Raw genomic sequence first — 24,075 nt, forward strand, 5'->3', positions numbered from 1 at the left:
GACAGCTCTGATAATTTGTCAGTTTCACAATGAATTAAAACCTCTTTGCAACTCCAATTATTGCTTCTAATTTTGTCCTCTGGGTTCAAGCAGAATCTCTCTTCCACCTGATAGCCCTTCAAATACTTGAATCCAGCTATTACATTTGCTGAGTTTTATCCAAGCTAAACATCTCCAATTCTTTCAGCTCACAGGATCTGTGATTTTGTCAGTCTGTAGAACTTGGTGCAGGAACTAATTCCTTTCAATAAGGCAACCTGTCAATAAATAAGTCCTAGGTAGTTACTTGAGGTTGAGTTGGTTAAATGATTTGGCCAGGGTCATACAGCTTATAGATCAGAGATCAGATTTGAATAGAGGTCTTCCTCACTCCAAGCCCGTTATGCCAGACTATATCTAATGACTATTATCTTGGTCACTAATAATATTTTTGAGTAGAATAAAGCCAAAGTCAGATTCAGCTAGATCCTTCAGCTTAAAATTGATCCATCTTTCAATTCTTTGGGTCCATATCTGCCAATCTTGATCATAAGGAGAGCAGTAGATTATTTGACAGATTTCTGACTGAGGTCCTACATTTTAACAGGTAGGTGGCACAATGGATAGTGTGTGGGTCTTGGAATCAAGGAATAATGATCTGAGTTCAAATCCTGCCTTGAATACTTCTGAGCTTTGTGACCCTGGACAAGTAAGTAACTCAACTTTTTTGCATCTGTTTGTCCATATGTAAAATGAACCTAATAATAGAACCTACCTCACAGAGTTGTTGTGAGGATCAAATGAGTTAACATATGTAAAGTGCTTTGCAAATCTTAAAATTCTATATAAATGCTAGATTTTATCATCATCATCATCATCACCACTAACACCACCACCACCACCATCACCATCACCATCACCATCACCATCACCATCACCACCACCACCACCACCACCACCATCACCACCACCATCACCATCACCATCACCACCACCACCACCATCACCATCACCATCACCATCACCATCACCACCACCATCACCACCACCACCACCATCACCACCACCATCACCATCACCATCACCACCACCACCACCATCACCATCACCATCACCATCACCATCATCATCATCATCACCATCACCACCATCATCATCATCATCCCTATATTTACAAATTCCCCTGGGTGACCAATGTAGTAACCAATTTAAATAACCCTTCAAAAAAGAGGAATGAAGTTAGTCTGGTATGACCTGTTCTGAGTGAGGTTCTATTGGTTCTCAATGATAACTACTTTCCAAGTACTTATAAAACTTCCCCTTAGTAACATATTCTATAATTTTACCAGGAATCAAAATCAAGCCCCTTGTACTTTAATGAAGTACACTTTCTACCTTTTTATATAAATTGAAGCATTTTCTATTTCTGTAGTATTTTTCCTGCTCTTTATAGTTTTTCAGACATCACCAGTAGCGGATCAGTAATCTTAACTTTTGAAACACTCCATATTCCAGGTCCTTCACCTTTTTTCCATCTTATTTTCCTTTATTCTCTGGCACATCATAGCGTCCACTTCATTTGTGGACTAGACATTTCACAACCCTGGGTAAAACCTACGTTAATTCTTGCCTGCAAACCTTTGAAATATAGCTTCTTACCAACCTATGACATTGTGCTCATTTTTTTCTCTGCTCATCCAAATCCCTTCAATCCTCAGAGACCAGCTTGAATCTCACCTTCTGCAGGGAGGCTTCTCTGACATTTGTAGCCCTCAGTGATTTCTCTGATTTTCTGCTACAAATTTAGATTTTATTGTGTCTTTGTTAAACTTCCATGAAGACAGAGTTCCTGCCTTAGTTGCTCCAGCACCAGTGCTGAACACATAGAATGTACTCAATAAACACTTGTGGGTTGACAGATATAGGACCATTTCACCTAAAAACAAACAAACAAACAAAAACTCCATGTTGCTATAGCCCATCTGTAGATTTTTGGGTAATGGGGGATTGGTGAGCATGCACAGCTCACAGTTCATGGCTAATGTAATACCCATGTAGAAGAAGAAAGAGAGAGAGCGTCCTCCCAGAAAGGCTCAGGCTGATGAGCATATGATGAGCAGGCTTCCAGAAAAGAACAAGATAATATGTAATATAAAGGTCCTGCTCTTCAAATTGGAGTAAGCCAAGATGCTTTGTAAATGATTCTGGCACTCCAATCCATGTGAAGAGTAATATTTTTGATTGTGGAGCTGTAGCTGCTGTACATTCAAAAGATACTGGGCATCCAGAGCAAATTTCTCAGTCTCCTTTTTGCTTGCCCGGCTGGTGTCTGATGGGGAAAATGAAGCCTCCAGAAGCTCCTCCAGGAAAGCCTTTGGACCTTCTCTTATTGGAACCAACATGAGTCCAAGAGTACACGAACCTACTATTGTTTCTGAATCTTTTCTCTTCATTCTTAGGCAGAGTATTAGAGATAGATTTGAACTTGTGAGTTTTAAAAGGTCAGGATGAAGAGACAACAGAAGTCCAGGAGCTGGAGTCCATACTGGGGCTTGCTAGAAGCCAGGTGATGAGAAGCAAAGTCCTAAATGATCTGCTGGACCCAGTCCAGAAGAAGCAGAAGCACATTTGGAGCAGACACCATATAGAAGCTGCTTTAAGTTTGAGCCCACTCTTTCCAATTGAGGGAAAACTGTACTTCTATTCTTGTTAAATCCTTGAAATAAATATCTCTTTGCAAAAAAGCTAATTGAACTGGTTAAATGGAACTGGGATGTTAGTCACTGGGGGCTAACAGTGTGACAAATAATAACAAAAATAGCTGTCTATTAAAAATAAAGAAAACACTTAAAAGTTTGCAAAGCTCCTTAGGAATATTTTCTCATTTTATTCTCAAAACAACTCTTGAAATTAGGTCATCATGATGAAATTGAGGCAGACAAATGTTCAGTGACTTGCCCCACATAGCTAGTAAGTATCTGGGACTCGATTTGAACACAAGTTTCCTTGACTACAGGTGATAGCTCAGGTTAAAAGCATTAAGGAGTCACCTCCAAACCCCTCAGGGATGCCCTAGAACTCTGAGGGAGAGATGTAGCTGGGCTTTCTCTGAGTTCCTTCAGAGTTTTGCTTCATTTGAATTCAAGAATTTGTTGTTGTTGTTATCTGTCCTGTATTTTTGAAAAGGACCAATGACAACATGGGGTTATGTCTTGGCTCCTGTGTGAACTGGATCTAAGTGAGGCAGGGATGTGCAAAGTCATCAGCCTCACTCTCTCTTCCAGCGTCAACAAAGTCCAGCAGCAGGCAGGACAAGACAACTGGCAATGGCCTGGGATGCAGTAGATGACCTTGGTGTCTTCACTGTCTGACCAGGCTCTAAGTGCCTGCTTTAGCCGCCTTCATGGCCTTTGGAACAAATTGTTCTCACCCACCTATTCCACTGGGGGAAGTCTTCACAAGCTTGGGGTAGACACCCTCCCTGGCAACTCACTGATGGTTTTGAGGCCTGTAATTTACCCTCAACCTGGTTTAGCCCTGGTTTATCTGACGCAGTTTTTGAGGTGCGGTCACTGTGCAGGCTACAACTTCTTGGAGTCCCAAGTGAGAGTTGAGTGCCAGGCACACAGCAAAGGTAGATTGGTAGTCCTGAAAAGGGCTTAGAAGCCCTAACACTAGAGGTGCTAGTCCTCTTTGAACACCTCATATAACCCTTAAGAATTTGCAGGGTATGTTTTAGATTTGTAAGGAAAGGGATAAAAAAAACATTGTAGGGTTTCCCAGAAAAATAGCATTGATTAAATATGTGTAAACACAGAATCACAGAATTTTGAGTTAGAAGGCCAACAATCCAACCTACACACAAAAAGGAACCCTTATTATAACATACCAGATATTTGATTATCCTGCTTGTGTTTGAAAGCCTCCAATGTTGGGGAACTCCTTGCCTCTTAAGGCAGCCCATTCTTATTTTTGGACAGTTCTAATTTTTAAGAAGTTTTTCCTGACATCAATCCTAAATTGGACTTTTTATTGTTTTTATCCATTCTAATGGTTTTGAGCCCTCCTGTGCCAGAAAAAGTCTAATTATTCTTCCATATGATAGCCCTTTTAATTCTTGAAGACAGTTACCATATCTTCCCTAAGTCTTGTCTTTTTCAAACTAAACAGGCCCAGTTCTTTCAACCAATCCACACAGGACATGGACTCAAAGCCCTTCACTAAACTGGTTGTACTCCTTTGGAGACTCTCTAGTTTGTCAACAACATTTTTATGAAACCGCAGTGCCCCAAACTAAGCACAGCATCCCAGATGGGGTACACGTCTCTGTTACTGGAAGTGACATCCTTCTAAATGTGGGCCAAGATCACATTAGTTTTTTGGCTACTGTACCACACTGCTGACTCATTAATAACTGCAGTGAGAATTATTAGAATCTTTGTGAAGGAGCTCTCAGCAGGGTTAGCCTAATACTTAACAATGAACAACTGCATAGCTGGCATGCTTTCTGCCAGGTGCCTTCTCATCTAAAAATCCCCTCTCTTCTCTTGACATCCTTTTTGCTGATACACAAGGTTCCAGGGTTAGAGCTTTGTTCCTTTGGATTAAGGAACCATAATGCCTGTTATGATGTCCATGACTATAGAGGTACATTATATAGATCATTTATACCATCTTATGAGCTAAATAATTTTTAACTTGCAGCTAGCTGAAATGGAGGAGGCAGACACTACATGATTACCTTAGATATCTGAAACTTGGGGCAAAAAATTGGGAAGGGAAAAGCAGGGCTGAAAGTGGGTACAGAAAAGCAATAAAATAAAAAATACACATCAAATTCATTTACATTGTTGCTAAAGGATAGCCCAGCTTCTCAGTGCCTGGCATCCTAGATCACCTCATGGTCCAAAATAACTCCAGAAAATTGACATGGCAGGAATGAGGAGGGGGTTCCAGTGACTAAGTCTGAATTCCACGTGCTAGAATAAAACATTGTTAAGGCCCATTGCTGGTATGCCTGGGGCAGCCAACCCTTCTCTCAGGGTTCCTCCAATACTGCAGTAATTGTTTGGGCAGTAGCATCACCTATGTATAGCTGTTATTGACACCTTCCCAACGATGGCTATCTTTGAAGCTAGCTTAAAACATATCATTTTTTTGTTCAGGTAGCCTGTGTCTTGGATATTCAGTGAGGTCCAGATTCACCTGAAAGTTGAACTGTGGATTCAGATTTTCAGAGGATGTTTTCTAGACCTGCTATCATTATAACACTGGTGGAGTCACTTATCCACTCTGTCCATCAATTTCTTCACTTTCCAAATTGGAAACATTTCATGAACTTACTTCATATGGTAATAGTGAAGCTGTGGAGGTTAATTAAGAGGCAGGGTACTACCTATATACATACATGTATGATGTACATACAAGAGAAGAGCAAAGTGCTATGTAAAATTTCAGAGGAAGACTTTCTGGAAGAGATATCCTCTGAGTTGGGCTTTAAAAAACAGGTAGGATTTCAACCGGTAGAGAAAAATGAGAAAAAGGATATCCAGGCATAGGGTGGATAGTAGTCTCAGATAATTTGAATAATCCTGCCCCAGTGATGACTGAATGACTTGTGGGAATGTAAAAGATGAGGGGAAATCAGGGTGTTTTGTCAAGTTCCCAGACAGAGTGAGCATTTGTTTGGCAGGAAATATCTCAACCCAAATGCCTAAAGAGAGGGTTTCAGATTTTTGGAATCACTCTATCTGATCCTGATATTGTGAACTGAGACCTGTTTGGAAATGAGAGGGGTAAGATGTGTTAAAGGACTCTAGAAAGAAACACAGAGGGGAACAATGTTGATACTATCTATAGGGAATTGAGCCAAACTACAGAAGAAGACAGCTGCTGAACCCTTTGAAGAGGTGACCCCTGGTTGGGATCTCTAACTCATGAGTAAGGGACTGAGGTTTTAGATAGGTCTCTGAGGAGAGGGTTGCTCATTACAGTCTTTATTTTCTTTAAGTTTGATGGTAAATAAATTATTCTTAGTTTTCTTTGGCTTGGAGATGGCACAGTGGCTAGAATGCTGGCTCTGAAGTCAGGAAAGCTAAGCTCAAATTCAGCCTCAGACCCTTACCAGCTGTGACCCTGGGCAGGTCACTCAAGCTCTGTCTCCTTCTTATTCTTCACCTGTAAAATGGGAATAGTAATCTAACCTACCTCCCAGATTGTTGGTTGTTGTAAGGATCATATGCATGTATGGCCTCCTCAGGTCTACTTTCCACCTTCCTGTTGCCTTATGGGTGATCCTCAATTTCATTTTTTTGTAGACACTTGCGTTTCCACAACATAAATGTAAGTTAGAGGGAAACAGGTTATTTTCTTAAATTGAGAAAGCAATAGAAAAAACAAAGAAAAAACCCTACCTCACATGATTAAAAAACAAAATCTGTCTTGATCAGTCTGATAAAGCAAGCTTTCTGAGTGAACCATGCTTGTAGCTAGTCAGGATGACTTTGGTCTAAGAGCAGCTACCAGTTTAAGTTCCATTATAATTTTTGATTTAATAGTTCTATGATGGACTTTACAGAGCATTAACAAATTCATTAAGGCATCTCTCACTAGTGAAGTGACCTGGTCCATTGGGCAGCTAATAGAAGTTCCGTTCCACTTACACCTCTTAGAGTAAGCAGTGTGACAGCATTTAATTAGAATTTTTATGAGGATGGTCCATTGAATGAATCAGAGCTGCCTGGAGGCAATTGCCAGGACATAGTGAAAGAAAATACAGTAGATCCAAGCAAGAAGTTTGGCTATTTAAATTCAGAGTAAAAGTTGACTTGACCCTTCAAGAAAATACCCTATATCATTCTGGCCCACTAAATTTCCTAGATTTTACTGGTTTGAGCTTTCAACATTATGAAATTGAGACAGTTAAAAGATATTTTCTACCCACCTACCTTGCCCAAAAATAAGAAGATAAATAAGGGATAAGGCAGGACAGAGAGGAAAGGGAACAAAGAGGAAGAAGGAAGGCACAAAAGGGAACCCTAAGGTTTTAATAATTTGATCTCTTACATAGGATGTTTCTACTTGTAGAACCAAGTAAAGAGAAAAAGCTCTCAAGAGACTGTAAACTTTTTGAGGACAGGGGATGTCTTATTTTTAACTTTGTGTCTTCAGAACCTAGCACACTGGCAGTATGCTAGGTTTGAATAAGGTCTAATAGTAGACCTTAATAAATACTTGTGGGTTTATTAGTTGGTGTTTATGATTAATTGTAATTGTTCTGTTCCTTGTAGGTTTTGTTTTTTTTTTTTTTTTAACTTTTACAAGGAAATACTTACTCAAAGATATAATCACAAATATACAAACTTACTCCTCCACATAATTCCTTCCCCTCCCCACTCACTCTCCCACCTCCTCAGTCTCTGTAGGAAGGGAATTAGGTTCATGGATTAACCCAGTTTCTATGGAGCATATACTTCTAGTTCCAAGTCTAAAACCCTACTTTGACTCAAGTCCCAGTCACCCTGCCTCTTCAAGGCTTCCATGCTGTATTGGCAGGCTGCAGCACTCTGCAATCCTGGCCCCATGGTCATCATAGTTCAAACTCCTGAGTCCTTGAGGATTACCTCTGGCACCTGAAACTGAGGAGGACAAAAAACATGGAACAGAAGCAAACAACTCCAGGCCCATTTCTTGGAGCCTCAACACGGGGAGAAAGTCCTTCTCCCCTTTCTAGTTCAGTTCATGATGCCCTTGCTATGGGTGAATTTCATCTTCTTAAAGAACTCAGAAAAATGAATCAAAAAGAAGAAAAGAGAGAAACTGACTTAGTCTTGCTCGTTTTAAGGTTGAAGGCAGCTGATCAAAAGGAGCTGTTTAAAAACATTAATTATTCCAGATTCAGAACAATTCTCTAAGGTTTCTGAGGAGGTAAAAGCAATGTCCTTTCACCTGCTTACCCAGGGATATATAGTAAAATCTCAAATATCAGATGCAACTCTACATGTATAGATAAAAATTCTTTTAGTTATGGGTTGAAAAAGACCCTATAAGGCTAAGCAAACAGCAATAATGGGTAAACTTTATAAAATACTTCTTATATTGTTGACTTATTTGGAGGGCTTTGTGTAATATTCCTTGTTCTGTGAATCTGCAAAACTTTGCCTTTGGAAATAATTCTAGGTATCTTCAATGCAAAGAAATGTGGAGACTGATCTGGATGATTAATAGGCATGTCAAGCAGGGATGGAGGTGAGGGAAATAGAGACTGAGAAGTCACTCGGATGGTAAGTGTTACTATGGAAGAATGTGTTTCTGTGGTATAGTTTCTTCCAGGTAGAATCTGGGGAGACTTGGGCTTCAAATGGAGGGAGTGGGAAGGCAAAAGCTGAGCTCCAAAAAACTGGCAATAAGGAACTTTGGCATACCAGAGCCTTCTAACAATGCTAACTTCCAAAGACACTTCTTAGTCCCCACAGATTTCCACACCAGTCTTTGATTTTACTTTTATATATGGGCTGCAGAAATTGACCCACTCTCTCCCATTCCTACTGATTTTGGGGACTGGACCTGACTCAGGTCAGTAGTTTAAGTCTGATATTGGAATAAAGCAAGACACTTGTAGATAACAAAAGGAGATTTACTTAATGACAGTATTAAGGACACCGTTAATTATAGTATTAAGTATAATATATATGCTCTATATATTATATATGTTCTGTCTATATAATATATAGTATCAAGGATAATATTAATTACAGTATTAAGGACAAGGTGTTTTAGCTGAACCAAATACATTTGCCTCTGAAGTGTCCTTGGTGGTTAAGTAGTCAAAAATCTCAGTGAGGCTAGAGTTATTCATGGCTGTTTGGTACTCACATGATCAAGAAGTGATATGGATGACTAAAGCTGTAACTCTTCTGAACCAATAAAGTCCTGAGAATGAGCTCAAACCCTTTTAAGGAAAAATAGTTCATTTTGCGTGGAGGCAGGAGGTTAGGATATTGTTCTCATTACAACTACTAGCACTTATTGCTTATGACTTGGCTTTTTCCCCTTCCAACAGAGTCACCCAAATAAATAATAAACTTGATTTCAAAAATCATCCTTATGAATATGACTCCCTGTTTTATATTTCCAGCCTCAACCTCTCTCTCATGTTATAGAATATTTCCAATTCTCCTCAGGTCATCTCCATCTGGATGTACTTCAGCACCTTGAACTCAGAAGCATAGTATAGTGCAAAGAATGATGAATTTGGAATCAGAAGAACTTAATTTGTATCCTGGCTGTAATATTTCTTATTCATTTTCATAAAGGGCTCATCTATATGCTCATCTGTAAAACGAGGGGGTTAGATCAGATGGTATTTAAGATGTCTTCCTACTCTAAATCACATGATCTTATGTCGCAAACTGAATCTATCTTTCCCCCAATCTGGTTCTTCCTTCTGACTTTATTATATACTTGTTCTACCACTTTTAAAAGGTTGCATTTGTCTGTAAATCTCTTTTCAGCCTCACATCCCATGTCTAATTACTTACTGTTCTGTGTCACCTTGTGTGTATTTCACATGACACTTGGAATACTGCAGTGGAGCATGATGTTCTCATTGGCTCATATGCTACTTTCTTTAAGCATATAGAATGATAGAAAATTAGCATTTTCTTAATTAACCAGCAAGGGCATAGATATATAATTTTCCCACCAGGTGGCACTGTACTCAAGCCACCCTGGTCAAAGTTTCTCTAAGGTGTACTCAAGAAATTCCCCTACCACAACACTGAATTGCATAGCTGGGTAGTTCTAAAAAGAAAGAAAAAAGAAAAAAAAAAAGACACACACAACATAATGTCTGGATTCAAAATCCTGACTGGGAGATGACCAAATATAGCTCTGAATCAATAGAAAATTTTAGGAAAATCTAAGGCTTCACACCATTCCAACATTTGGAATTTTCCTTCTCAGTCTATAACTCCTATGAACTCTTAGAGTATAGCAACTCAATTCCCTATCGCCCCATAGTTTATTAGATGCAGCAATACGAAAAGAAACTAGTTAAGTGCTCCTCCATGGAGTGTATGACCCAATCATGTCTTCATCTCCTAAAACACCTCCTGACTGAGCTTCTTATTTTCTACTCTCAGGACCCTGAGAAAAGCTGCTAAATAACTGATCCAGCTCCTTCTTGATCCAGCCATTCTTGTAAGAGATATAATAGGGAAGGGGTGTGTGTGTGTGTGTGTGTGTGTGTGTGTGTGTGTGTGTGTGTGTGTGTGTGTGTGTGTGTGGTCTGTCTGTCTGTCTGTCTGTTATTCTGTCAGGGATTTTCACTCTGGACCTTGGAGTTTACAAAGGAAAGCAAGGGTAGGACTTTAGAGATTTCAAAGAAGTACCTTAAAAAAAAAGTCCCTGTTGATATTTTCGGATATCTGTGTTGAGAATCCCAATTTAGCAGGTTTTTTGAGAATAGATCTGGGTGGGGAGAGACTGGCAGCCAATCAGGAGGAGATTGTTACAGTCAAGTTCAGAAGTTATTAGGGTCTGAATCAGAGTAGAAGAGCTGTCCAAATACAAAAGATGTGAATGTAGATTGGAGGTGAGAATAGTCAAGGATGACTCCAAGTTTGCCAACGTAGGGGGACTGGAAAAGATAACTGAACACTAGAAGGTGTGTGGATTATGCTGAGAAAAGGAAGCACTGGAGGCAGAGAGTTACAATAATCCAGGTGTGAGTTAATGAGGAATCAGATAAAGATGGAGACAACTGGGCTAAGAAGGAAGGGACTGATACAAGTGATGTCACCAAAGCTGAAATCAAAGAATTCTAGTGAATGATTGGGAGCGAGTGAATAATCCACTTTTGCTCTGTTTCCTTATTCTCCCAACCCTGAAGAGAAGCAATGTGTCTTGTCTAATGAGCTGCAGTTTACATTACATTAGTTGGAACTTTTATTAACCAACGAAATGACAGTCTCCTATCCTACCCCATCCATTTGGCAGCGATTTATAAATCAAATGAGAGACGGCTGGGCAGTCTGTTTCACACCACTGCTTTAATTTCTTGTTTGTCAATTTGTATAGATTTCTAGCACCCCAGAAACAGATGACTGATGTGCCAAAGAATGCCGTGGATTCAGCGAGTCTCTTCAGGCTTGGCCAAGGAACATTTTGCAGCAGCATGGTGAACTAATTTTCTTCACCTTCGAAATTGATTGAAATTTCGAGATATTAATTATTGCTTAATCCTCTCCTCTACAGCTTTTTCCCCTGGTGTACTCATCAGAAAAAGCAACCATGTCTGAGGTGGGAATTACTATTCTCTGCCAGATAAAAAAATGCATTTTAATTTGCCCTGGCATGATTTCAAACATTGCGATTCTGTGTAAGAAGTGAGAATTGCTTATGAATTCTTAAGCACCAATCAAATTATTTGATAAGGTGAATTAAGGAAGCCAGGAATATATTCTATTCTTCTCATTTCCCTAAATTTTGAACATTAAGTGTGCAAAAGCACTTAGAGAAAATGTTATAGCTTTTTCCTAAGGGAAAGGCAAATGGCCTTCTCTCTCTATCCACTAATGCTTCTTTTTATATAAAAGATCCATCCATTTGCTCTTAATAGCAAATAGCATAGTAGATCTCCAAATGGGCAGCTGTACAAGGCTATCATTTAATAAAGAATAAAAACCTGTACATCTGGGTGATAATTTAAGGGCCTTAATGTTCACCCTGGTATTGAATTGTTTCAGGGAAGTCATCACAGACGCGTCAATTACCTAAATGGATTAGGTTTGATGTTGGTTTTTATTATAGTGCCTTCCTATTGTGGAAACCTAAATCATTCTGATATTTCCTATGCCAGAGATTTCCTAGATAAACTCTCAAAGGAAAGTGAAGTATTTATTGTGTTTTAGCAGCCATCAGCTAAGGGAAGGCAGATCCCATAATGCCTAGTATTCTGTAAGGCAACAAAAGGTGGGAAGTTTCCCTGATATCAAAGCGGTAAATAGAAGCAAGAGCCCCAGTATGAGGTTTTAGCATCCGTCCTCTCTGTGCCTTCTGGGGTGAGAGAAAGAGGTGTGTTCTCCATTTTTAGAGTATCTAGTTGGACTGAGAGATGCAGATTAGTACAGAAACAAACACTGGCCTTAGAGAGAATTAGGGTATGCCTAGAACTCTGAAGAAAAATAGGCCTTACTCTGAGGACCCAATCTGCTACACGAGTTTTGGCTGGGAGAGTGAGCCCAGAAGCCTATATGTGGGCTATGTAAGCAATTTACACACAAAGATGATGATAATAGGATATGCAATTTGTTTTCCCCCCTTCCCTAGGAGCAGTGATTATGGGATCATATCTATATCTATATCCATATTGATATATATATATATATATATATATATATATATATATATATATATATATATAGAGAGAGAGAGAGAGAGAGAGAGAGAGAGAGAGAGAGAGAGAGAGAGAGCTGAAAGGGACTTCAGACACTAAGTTTGAGTCACTACTCCAAAGCTTACCACCTATGAGACTATGGGCAAGTCATCTGGGTTCAGATCCTGGTTCTACCACCAGCTACCTACATGATCTTGGAAAAGTTACTCAATCTGTTTATCTATCAATCAATCAATCAACATTTAAAAAGTTCCCATGCTGTACCAAGCACTATGCTAAGCCCTGGGGATAAAAAAAAGACATAAAGGACAGGCCCTGCCCTCAAATAGCTTACAATCTAAAGAAAATAATGTAAAATGGCAGAATTGGAGAATAGATTAATAATTCTCTGAGGTGCTTTAAGTCTAATAGTCAGTAACTTTACTATGGTCATTGCTTTTTCCCTATCCTCTCAGGACAAATTTACTCAGGTAAACTGAATGAGGATAACTGGATCATAGAATCAGAGATCAAAGTGAACTTAGAGATCATGTAGTCCAACCCTCTTATTTCAAAGATGAAAACACCGAAGCCTAGAGAGCAAATAATTTGCCCAAGCTAATATAATCTTTCCCAAATCCTTTGTGTATTCCTGTGTGCCTTGGTACACAGCAATCCCTGTATTTGAAAAGACTTTCCTTCTGTCCCAGTCAGAGATATAAAAGCCAAGAGCAGTGTCAGGTTTAGAGTAAAAATTCACTTGTAAAACACCATGTAGGACAATGGCAGATGATTCTGAGAAGTATTGCTTCATATGAAAGTGAAAAGAAGTGAGGGAAAAATAAGACTGAATAAAGTTTGCCATGAGACTCAATTAAACTCATGATAAGAGCCTACTATTTGTCAGGCAGTCTGCTAGGTGCTGGTAATATAAAGACAGAAACAAAACCACCCTAACCTTCAAGGAAATTGCATTTTAATGGAGAGCCCTCCTCTGGTACTCCATAGTTAGTCAATGTCTTTGTTAAAATGTACTCGAACTTAATATAGTATTCCAGATGTAGTCTGACAAGGGCAAAGTATAGTGGGACTATCATTTTTGTAGTCTTAGTTACTGTGCCTCTCAATGGAGCTTAAGACCTCATTAATTTGTTTTAGTTGCCATATAATTTGACTTATCTTGTACTTAAAATCCACTAAAATTCCCTAAACTTGTTCCATCAAATTGTAGTCTAGCCTTGCCAATTCCATTATGAATTTACGTAATTGATTTTTCAAACGCAAGTGGAAGATTTACATTTACCCCTGTTAAATTTCACCTCTTCATAGCAGTAACAACAACATACACCCCCTTGTTGCGATCTGGACTTGGATTCAGAAGACCTGGGTTCAAGTCCCTTATTAGTTGTGTGATCCTAGTTGAATAAGTTCATCTCTCTGGGCCTCAGTTTCCTCATCTGTAATATGAGCATGACAATATTTTTACTATATTATCAATACTGGTTGTTGTAAGGAAAATGCTTTGAATATTCTAAAGCACTAGATTATGTAAATATGTAATTACTTACTTCATAGGTGTTAATGAGGATTTAATGATATAATATTTTGTGAATGGGAGTTGCCTCACCCTAAGTGAGTGCCTGCAAAGACCTTGGCCTAAAGGGCCCAAGGTCTCCCAGTGCATCCTGGGTCATCCTGAGGAATATCAGGTCTCTGGATTCAGATGACTCTGGAGGAGAAGTGAGGCTGGTGACCTGCACAGCCCTCCCTCGCTCAAAACAAAGTCAAGTGCCAGTCATGGCATCATTTCTGATGGCGTGGTCTTCTTCGGCAAGGAAGGACAGGCACAACACAATTTCTGAAGCATCTTCCTTTCAATTCAGGAAGTATTTATCATGTGCCTACTTTATGGTTGATACTGTGTTTGGTCTTGAGGATACAAAGACAAAATTTTCATTTGTTTCCACAACACCTGCTCTCAAGGAGATTGTGGGGGATAGAGAACAAGGAGATTGTGAGGATAGTTAAGTAAACTAAAAATTAAATTTAAAAATATACGTATATATGAAATGTGTATATATATGTGTGTGCACATGTATATATATTTATGTGTATACATATACATATATATGAAATTTCAGTAGTGTGTTGGGGAAGCGTACATTCTTAATAATAATTCAATAACAAAGTGCTCTAAATGAAATAACAGATGTAAAGTACTTGGCAAAACTTAAAAGACTCTGGAAAGACTTGTTATTATTTTTATCATTATCTTCAAGATATTTTTCTCTCATTATGTGGTTCACATTTTGGGCATGTCCCTCCCACACCACCTTTTCCCTCCCTTTTAATTCCTCCATTCCCCCCATGTTGCTTCTGTATTTGGGAAGTAGGCAGGGAGAGGGGATTTCACAGGAGAGAAGAAGTCTCTCATCCAACCTCTGTTCTCTCATCACCCCCTAGGGGATAGCAGGGATGAGAAAAGCTGACAATGGTGGGTTGTTTTAGCTCTTGCTTCTTTCCCACAGCCACCTTGGGAAATTAGACTTTAGCTAGGTAGTCTTCTCATCTGGTGCCCTTCTCATTGGAATCCCATTGGTGGATCTCTTTATTCTGCTCTGAACACATGCCACCCCTGTGCCTTTGCTTATACTGGGGCTGCCTGGATAGGCTATCATACCTTGTTTTTCTCTGCCTGAAAGATACACTGAGATAGAAAAAACACAGGATTTGAAGGCAAAAGACTTGGCTTTCAATCCATCTCTGCCACGTATTCCCTGTGTGATGTTGGACAAATTATGTAACCTTTATGAATCTCAGATTTTTCATCAGTAAAATGAGAAGGGGCAGATGTTCTCCGAAGTCCCTTCCAACTTTCACATTTTGAGATTCTATCATTGTCATTGGCTTTCCCCTCCTTTATATTTTTGGGCAAATTTCCATATGACAATAGAGAGTCTTTTCTCAGGCAACCAGCTGCCCTTTGGTTCCAGTTGGACTTGAATCAGAAGACAAGAGCTTCTGTCTTGTTTCCATCACCCATTAAATTCAAGAATCAGGTCAACTAACAACTTCTCCTACACATTTATAAAATTATGATAATACTACCTGTACCACCTCCACCACAGAGTTTGTTGTGATGATTAAAAGCAAATGAATTTGTTATTAGCAAAGAATTACATATATGTCAAATTTAACGGGGGATTGGCCAATAGAAACCTGCATGAAACTCCCTGGCCCCCATTGGGACTGAACTGTGACCCTTGTCTCAGCACCCTTTTCTAATTGATATGAGTACTAAGTTGTTGTTTGTCCTTTGATTTTGAAGAGGACCAGTGACGTCACAAGTGATGTCCTCACTCAGATGTTAATTGGATTTAAGTAAGACAGAGTTGTACAAAAGTCATCAGCCTCACTTTCTCTTCCAGAATCATCATAGTCCAGTGGCAAGACAGAAGTCAAAATGACTGCTGATTGCCTGGGATGCAGTGGATGACCTTGGTGTCTTCAATGTCTGACCAAGCTCTAAATACGCCATAGTGCCTGCTTCAGCTGCCTTCCTCGCTGTTGGAACAAGTTATTCTCATCCGCACATTCTGCCTGGTTAAGGCTTCATATACTTGGGTTAGACATCCCCCTAACTCACTTATGGATTTGAGGACCATAAGTTACCCTCAATCTGGTTTAGCCTGTCTGCCAATATGATTCGCTGGGGTGTGGCTGCTGTGCATACTATAGCTTTTTAGAGCCACAGGTGATAGTTGGTTGACCTGTGGACACCAAAGGTGGACGAGCAGTCCTGAAGAAAGCTCAGCAAACCCTCACACCAGAGGCATCAGTCCTCTTTGAACACCCCATATATCTTGAGTACTTATTACAGATAAACAATGAATAAGAATCTGAAGTACAATTACAATATGTTCAAAGGATGCCTTGGGGAAGTCCTTCAAAATGAAAGAATGGTAGCAGTCTTAGGATGAAGTGATCATTAAAACACATCCCTTAGTGAGTACTGTCACAGAACACTGATTGGTAAGTCTGATTTCCTCTGGAAAGTGCTAACAATACAAAGTGCTATATTTTGACAAACTTCTTAGTGTCAGGGAGGGGACTTTAATAGTGTGCTCAGATGAGCGTTATTTAAATATTGTACCTTTTGAGTACGTGAAGTCATAACACCCTTAGTTGGCAGAAGAAGACACACACATATGATTTGTCGCATATCAGAATACTCAACAGATTGCCCAGTTATACTTGTCATCACACACACTATCACCTGCTGGGAAGGCTTGTACTTTTCTCACAATATGTGCTGAGGTTGGTTAAAAAAATTATTTTTCTATGACTCACTAGAGCACATGCTTCCGTGGTTGAAATGAGTTATTCACTGACATTCTTAGTGTTTTATGTAAGAAGGGGAAGGAATAAATTTATCTTTGCAACAGAAAACATCCTCCCCAAACAGCCCTGCTTTAAAGGTACGAGAGCCCACACTAGGCACATTCAATGTAGTAGATATATGTAGGCATGAACCTAGAGGACTTAGTTAAGCTTCTTTCCCCTTTATATTCCTTTTTTTTTTTTGAAAAATCTTTTTACAAAGGACTTTTTACTATAAAAATATAGCAAAAAAAGAAGTATAAACATTTTCCCCCAATACTTAGAGGCAGACTCTCTATATACTACCTTGGTCCTGGGGGGATTGGGCTCAACTTAAAGCAGTTTCTACATAGCAGTGGTTCCACCAAGTTCACTTTCAAAGTTGCTGAATAGGCCCATAGTCTCAACTACTACTGAACAGGGTCAAGAAAGTTGCTCAGTACTTTGCTCCTCAAATCTGTTTCCAGCAGATCCCAACATGGACTATATCTCCAAGACCTGGCTGTTTTGACCTTCTAAAGCTCGCAAGGTCATCATACTTCTTCACTTAAGAGAAAGAAAGGAGTAGATTATACAAGTTATAAAAGTGAAAGCAAAACCCTACACCATTTGCTCAAGTTGAGAGGGAGCCCATGACCTCTCCCCCACCCAGAAGCCTACAGCAGCTCTACAGTATCAGCCCAAAAGTTTCCCCTCCTCTACTCCCCTTGAATGAAGTGTAAATTTTGTGGTCAAGGTATGAAGACTGTTAGTTTGGTTCCTCATCACCCTCCCTATCTGCTTCTATTTGGGCAGAAATAGCAGTTGAAGATCACTGAATTGATACCATATTAGTGATAGAGTCCATCTGCTTGAATTGGTCCTTGGAAGTGACTTCTAAAAGGAGAGGAAAAACATTTGGAGCTAGATGAAGGAGAGAAAGATAATACTAAAAGTTCCAGAGAGAGCCTCCTCAAGGTAAGAAGCCAGAGAAAGCAGAGAGGTACTTGTGAGGAAAACCCAGAGAGAAAGGAGCTCCCTACAAGCTAAAGGAAGAAATACACTGAATCTTGAGAAGTCCTTCTGAGAGAGCCTGTCAGGAAGAGAGACACACAGGGAGAAAGAAGCAAGGCTGTACATTGCCTCGGAAAGAGTTCTGTGCATCTCTGGGTTTCTACAAGGTATTTTCTTCTAGGTACAGGCACCAAATGGAGACACAGAAAGGGAGATGAGAGAGACAAATAAAGAGTTGATGAAAGATGAGATAAGAGAGAAAGACAAAGGGGATTTGGAGCCTGTAACAGCAAGGACCCCACCATACACAGGAGGGCCTGCTGTGCAGGTTCTTAGACCTGCTTTTCTAAAAGGAAAGTAACTTTTGAGGAGCCAATAATCACTTTATTCAAGCACATATATCATTCACTTAGGTCAGGGGAAAAAGTCATCACCCTGAACTTCAGAGAAAATACAAACAGAGAAACAAAGATCAACAGACAGGGCTTCCAATTGTCCAACCATAAGCCATACATACATCACAAATCAACAGACAGATCCAACTGTCTGACCATACATCCATAGTTACCAGAGAGAGAAGCACCAACATCTGCATTTTCAAAGTCAGGGGGTTCCTTAGCAGGTACCCAGAGTCTTGTTTGGTCAAACAAATACTTCCAATGAGTAAGCCCCAGAGTAAAACCTCACCTCTGAGTATTTATACATATTTCAGAGCTGGAGGGCAGGACCCTCTTACCCAGTGCCTCAATAGAAATTAACAAAAGGTATTGAGACCTATTAATAGGTGAGGAAGATCTTTAACTCTTCCCCCACCCATCATTAACTTTAAATTACCATTAGGGAGCCATGGCAAGAGGTGGGAGTAGGAAAAAACTTCTCTTGGACCTAAGTAAAAGCCTGCAGTTCATACCACCTAAGTGATGCCAAGGGGAAATAAGTTACACCCAAAAGGAATTATTTTTACCAAGACAATGTCTGGACCTATCTCTTCACTGGTACTTCAAGTCATGTTGGCTTCATTGAACCAGAGAGGATGAGATTCAACAGATGGAGGGACTTGCTTTAAGTTCTCTGAAAAGGATTGAAGAATTCTGTCACTGGTTTGGATGGGAATTCATTCTGAATTATTTGCTGGAGTAAATAAATCCTAATGAGAGAAATGATTCCCCAATGATTTGGGGAAATCCAGAGTTTCCCATTTTTCTATAGTTCTCATTTCAAATTTCAGTTTCTTGAAGGACATTGCTGATAATGAGATTGAATTAACTCTCCTCAATCTTGGTCAGACCTCACCCAACTTTACAAGGAATTTAATCCCTTTGTGTTTTGGATGGGAATAAATTCTTTGATTAAACTGCTCAAAGTTAGAGATAATTTAGAAGTAAATGGCATAGTCCAAGTTCATTAGAATAGGTCTAGCCCCTCATTGTAATATTCATTCTCCCATTACTAGTTAATCAATCAGAGTTGATTTGCCACACTCTGGAACATCCTCTTTTCCAAGGTGATATAAGACTTTAGCTAGCTGCCATAAAGGTCTTTGGCATTCAAGAGTGCCACTTAACTCTTTTATTAAGATTCTAACATTATTAGTAAAATGATTACCTAGAAATTATCTCTCTCAAACTTTTTATGTCATACTGTCCTGTATCCAATAACTGGTTAACCTATATACTTTCAGAGAAGTTAAGGGTACTTGGGAAGTCATAAAATAAATTTCAGTGTTCTCAAGAGGAACCCTAGTTGAGGGCAAAACAAGTCCCATAGAGATTGTTATTGAGAGACTTCCCCAAAAGAATCCAATTTATCATTCCAGGGACATGGTTTAACTACAGATATTAAAATAAGTTGATACAAGGACCAAAGTTGTAATAAAATGTGCTTATCTAGCTCTATTCCACGGGCCCAGATATTTGAGAAAGCTAGGATCAGAGAATCATAGAACTAGAGATAGAAGGAGCCTAACATGCCATCTAGACTGGATGATAATAGGATTTCTGGTAACTGTTACTGCATCAAATGACCAGGTACAGCTTCAAGTAACATCCCTAGAAGGAACATCATGAGGACGCATTGGCGTGAAAGAAATGACTAGTGAATGGAAAATATCAGTAAAGAAACATCTTGCCAGGAAAAATCTAGATAAATAGATGAAAGGAGACTTTTATAAGTATAATTTTTTTTTTAAATTTTGAATTAAAAAACTTTTTTTACATCAACTTCATTTCCAAATACATTCATCCCCACTCACTCTCTTGTAACAAAAAATAAGAAAGAAAGAAAATAGTAGGTCAACAAAAACTGATACATCAATCAAATCTGGTAATATATATGAAGTTCCACACCCGTAGCACTTCTTTCCCCCTTCATCCCTCCACCTCTACAAAGAAGGGAAGAATATTTTATCTTCTTTGGAGCCCAAATTAGTCATTTTAATTACCAGATGTCACATTTTTGGTTTTGTTTTTCTCAGATATTGTTCTCTCTATTTCCATGTTGTAGTTGTGCATATTTTTTTCTTGGTTCTGCTAACTTCACTTTGTATCAGTTTACATAAGTCTTCTCATGCTTTCCTTTCTTCTTTACATTCATCATTTCTTATGCTGTGGTGATATTCCATGAGATTTTTTAACTATAAAAGCTTTGTCCAAAGAGGTAAAAGAGATATTGTTAACACAGATCCTACAAACAGAGGCCAGAGCCTCAGACAAGGACAGGTGGCTTGGCTGGGTAATCAAGATGGATTCTACTTAATTTCTTTGAGCAGATAGCAATGCCACTACTAACACATGAGTCCAAATGCAGAAGGCTAGAGAAATGATTCTGGTAATGAAGTACATACCTAAATAAAGTTAGTTTCCTCTGCTCACTCTCTAGTCCTTTCCATCTCCTTACCATTAGCTTTCTTATCTCCCAAATGTCTCTGCCCTTTAAGTCTCCATTCTGATCTCATCCATCTCACCTTGGAGATGCCTTTTCCCTGTCACTTTCTCTCTGATTGGTGGGTCTCTGGCCCAGACTTCCATTTTATGAAGTTCCCAGATCATGCTCACTTCACCCCGGGCTCTACTCTTCCTTCTTCAGATTTTACTACCTTCTCACTAGATGTCATATCTCCCAGATAACCCCCACCCCTTCTAACTCCTTTTAGAATACAAGTTCCTTGAGGGTAGGGGACTGTCTTTTTGCCTTTTTTTTATATATCTCTTGTGCTTAGCACAGTGTCCAGCATGATTAACACTTAACGAATGATTTTTTCTTTTTGTTTGTATAACTATCTTTCTGTCTGTCTGTCTATGTCTATATCTGTTTATCTATGAGTATCTATGTTCATCTATCTATTTATCTATCTCTCATCTATCTATCTATCTATCATCTATCTATCAGTGAATACTATAGAAAAGCAACAAATTCTTCTAAGAAACCTCACACTGCATTTTCTTTTACTTAAATACCTATCTGACTCAACAAAATATTAAACAATACCTTTCAGCAAGTGGGAAATTTATATAGGTATATCCAAAAAAAGACCTGAAGGAGGATCTGACTTCCCAATTTTTTTTTAAAATTTTATTTGGGATGACCACAACCTAACACACATTTTCACACTCATCCTTCCAAGATGAAGAGGCTCTGGAGTTTGTCTTTTGAGCCACATAATGATGTTGGCATTCTTGAAGGTTCAGGAATTCAGAGTAGGAGCAGAGGAAATACTGAGGATGAAAGCTGGCCTAGATCTGACTCATGCATATAGGTGTCAGTGGAAGCGGAACAGTTAGACACATCAAGTACAAATTTTCTGTTTCTGCTTTTTGCTGCCTCTCTGTCACTGGATTCCCTTTCCACTCTCTTTATGCTCAAACCAGAAGACAAGATTAGCTCCGGTTATGACTATTGCTAGCAGCAATCCTTAGAAGACGTGTGTGAGTGTGTGTGTATGTGTGTGTGTGTGTGTGTGTGTGTGTGTGTGTGTGTGTGTGTGTGTGTGTGTAGATAGATTAAATATAGGAGAAAGATTTTAATGCATGGCTAAGGTAAAATCTTGTAGGTTCTTAGGTCAGCAGAAAAGAGTAGTGCTTGGTATTCATGAGGATCTGTCTGTCTAATTTTAAAGAGGTTATCATTTGGTTTTGAGGCTATTTCCTTTTATTTAAGGAAAGAGGGGAAAACACCCTCCTATTTCTCTGCTAGAACTTTTTCTGTTTTTTTTTTTTTTTTTTTTTTGTACAGGCTCAAGGCCATTTCAAGCAAATGTGTTGGTGTTTCAGTGCCTGAATCTAATCCTTTTTTTAGAGCATAAGTCTTCAGGAAGTCACCCTTCTGATCTCAGTGTTCTAAAGAAAAAAACCTAAGTGAGATAAAACCAGCTAAATCTGACTCAAGCACTTCATTGGGAAAAGGGGAGTGTGCAGAGATACAAGTGAACTCAGAGCAAATCCATGGAAATAAATATGTCCAATGCCACTGTCAGGAACCATTCCATCCCTAGATAGCAGGTTTAACACCCCTTCCTCTCTCCATGTCATAGCATCACACAATCATAGATTTAGAAGTAGAAAGGACTTTAGGGGGTCATCTAGTCTGATTCCTTCATTTTTTTAAGTGGAGAAACTGAGATCCAGAGAGGGTAAATTACTGCATGTGAATTCCAAAACACACAGGTGTGAGCAGTTTAATTTTATTTTGGATAATTTTGTTCCCAGTGACTGAGGAAATCAATAAGTCAGGGAAGAAATATTGGTTGTCTGAGATTCATGTTAAAGATGTGACCTTATGTAGGTCACAATGGAACAGAAGAAATAGGACACGAAGCTATGTAATCAACATATATTTATATACATAAAACATACACATGATACATACATACATATGCATGTATATAAGTACATATGTATGTGTTGCTGTGGGTAGTGTAATAAATTTGAGTTCTAATACCACTTTGAGTTGGGAAAACCTAACTTAAAACCCTGCCTCAAACCCTTATTAGTTGTGTGATCCTGGTATAATAGGGGTCTGGTACATGTACAGAGTGACTCAGATGGCCTCTTTCCACATGGAGAAGCTGAGGAACCTGCTTCTGAGAGACTAAGATGACATGTAAGGGAAGGGCCTTGGAGAGACTGTGGAATATGTGTATACATATTTGGTAACTAGTTCTGGTTGATTAACTGTGTGGTGAATTTCCAAAAGGCTTAGTTGGTTCTCTCTCTCTCTCTTGCTTCAGTATCTTCTTCTGCTCTGCTCATAGCTAGACTCCTTTGCTCATAGAATCTGGTGAAAGACCATGCTGTAAAGGGAGAAACCTTGGGGCCTTCTTGCCATTGAAGTCATGTGGCCCTGAGAAATGGGCCTCTCTCCTTGACTACTGTTTGCTCTTTTCCATTCTATATTTGTTTTTTTTTTCCTTTGTGCAGTTTTGCATTTTTTTTTAAACTTTTAACATTTATTTTCACACAATTTTGGGTTACAAATTTTCTCCCCTTTTTTCCCCCTCCCCCCCCCCCCAGACCCAAGCTTTCTAATTGCCCCTGTGACCTATCTGCTCTCTCCTCTATCCTCCCTCCCTGCCCTTGTCTCCGTCTTCTCTTTTGTCCTGTAGGGCCGGATAGCTTTCTTGACCCCTTAACCTGTATTTCTTGTTACCCAGTGGTAAGAACATTACATTTGGTCCTAACACTTTTGAGTTCCAACTTCTTTAGCTCCCTCCCTCTCTACCCCTTCCCCTTGGAAGACAGGCAGTTCAATATAGGCCATATCTGTTTAGTTTTGCAAATGATTTCCATACTAGTTGTGTTGTATAGGACTAACTATATTTCCCTCCATCCTGTCCTGTCCCCCATAACTTCTATTTTCTTATGGTCCTTTCCCTCCCCATGAGTGTCGACCTCGTATTGCATTCTCCTCCCCATGCCCTCCCCTCTATCCTCCCCCCCATCCTGCTTGTGCCCCTGTCCCCCACTCTCCTGTATTATGAGATAGGTTTTCCTATCAGAATGAGTGTGCATTATATTCTTTCCTTTAGTGGAATGTGATGAGAGTAGATCTCATGTTTTTCTCTTGCCTCCCCTCTTTATCCCACCACTAATAAGTCTTTTGCTTGCCTCTTTTATGAGAGATAATTTGCCCCATATAACTTCTCCCTTTCTTCTCCCAATATTTCTCTCTCACTGCTTGATTTCATTTTTTTTTTTTTAGTATATGATCCCATCCTCTTCAATTCACTCTGTGCACTCTGTCTCTATGTATGTGTGCGTGTGTGCATGTGTGTGTGTGTGTACTCCCACCCAGTGCTCAGATACTGAAATGTTTCAAGAGTTATAAATATTGTCTTTCCATGTAGGAATGTA

At 39.3% G+C, this 24,075-nt stretch overlaps 1 long non-coding RNA gene across 3 annotated transcripts in view; it reads left to right on the forward strand.

Moving 5' to 3' along the window:
- Nucleotides 1-19,947, forward strand: part of LOC140526453 (uncharacterized) — a 130,788-nt gene extending 110,841 nt beyond the window's left edge. For all 3 annotated transcript variants that reach the window (XR_011974377.1, XR_011974376.1, XR_011974378.1), the window contains 3 exons: nucleotides 587-688; nucleotides 8,158-11,280; nucleotides 15,784-19,947. This is a non-coding gene — a long non-coding RNA (uncharacterized lncRNA). The remainder of the gene's footprint in view (nucleotides 1-586; nucleotides 689-8,157; nucleotides 11,281-15,783) is intronic.
- The last annotated feature ends 4,128 nt before the right edge of the window (nucleotides 19,948-24,075 follow it).

Source organism: Notamacropus eugenii, chromosome 2, assembly GCF_028372415.1.
Source record: "Notamacropus eugenii isolate mMacEug1 chromosome 2, mMacEug1.pri_v2, whole genome shotgun sequence".
Taxonomy (NCBI): domain Eukaryota; kingdom Metazoa; phylum Chordata; class Mammalia; order Diprotodontia; family Macropodidae; genus Notamacropus; species Notamacropus eugenii.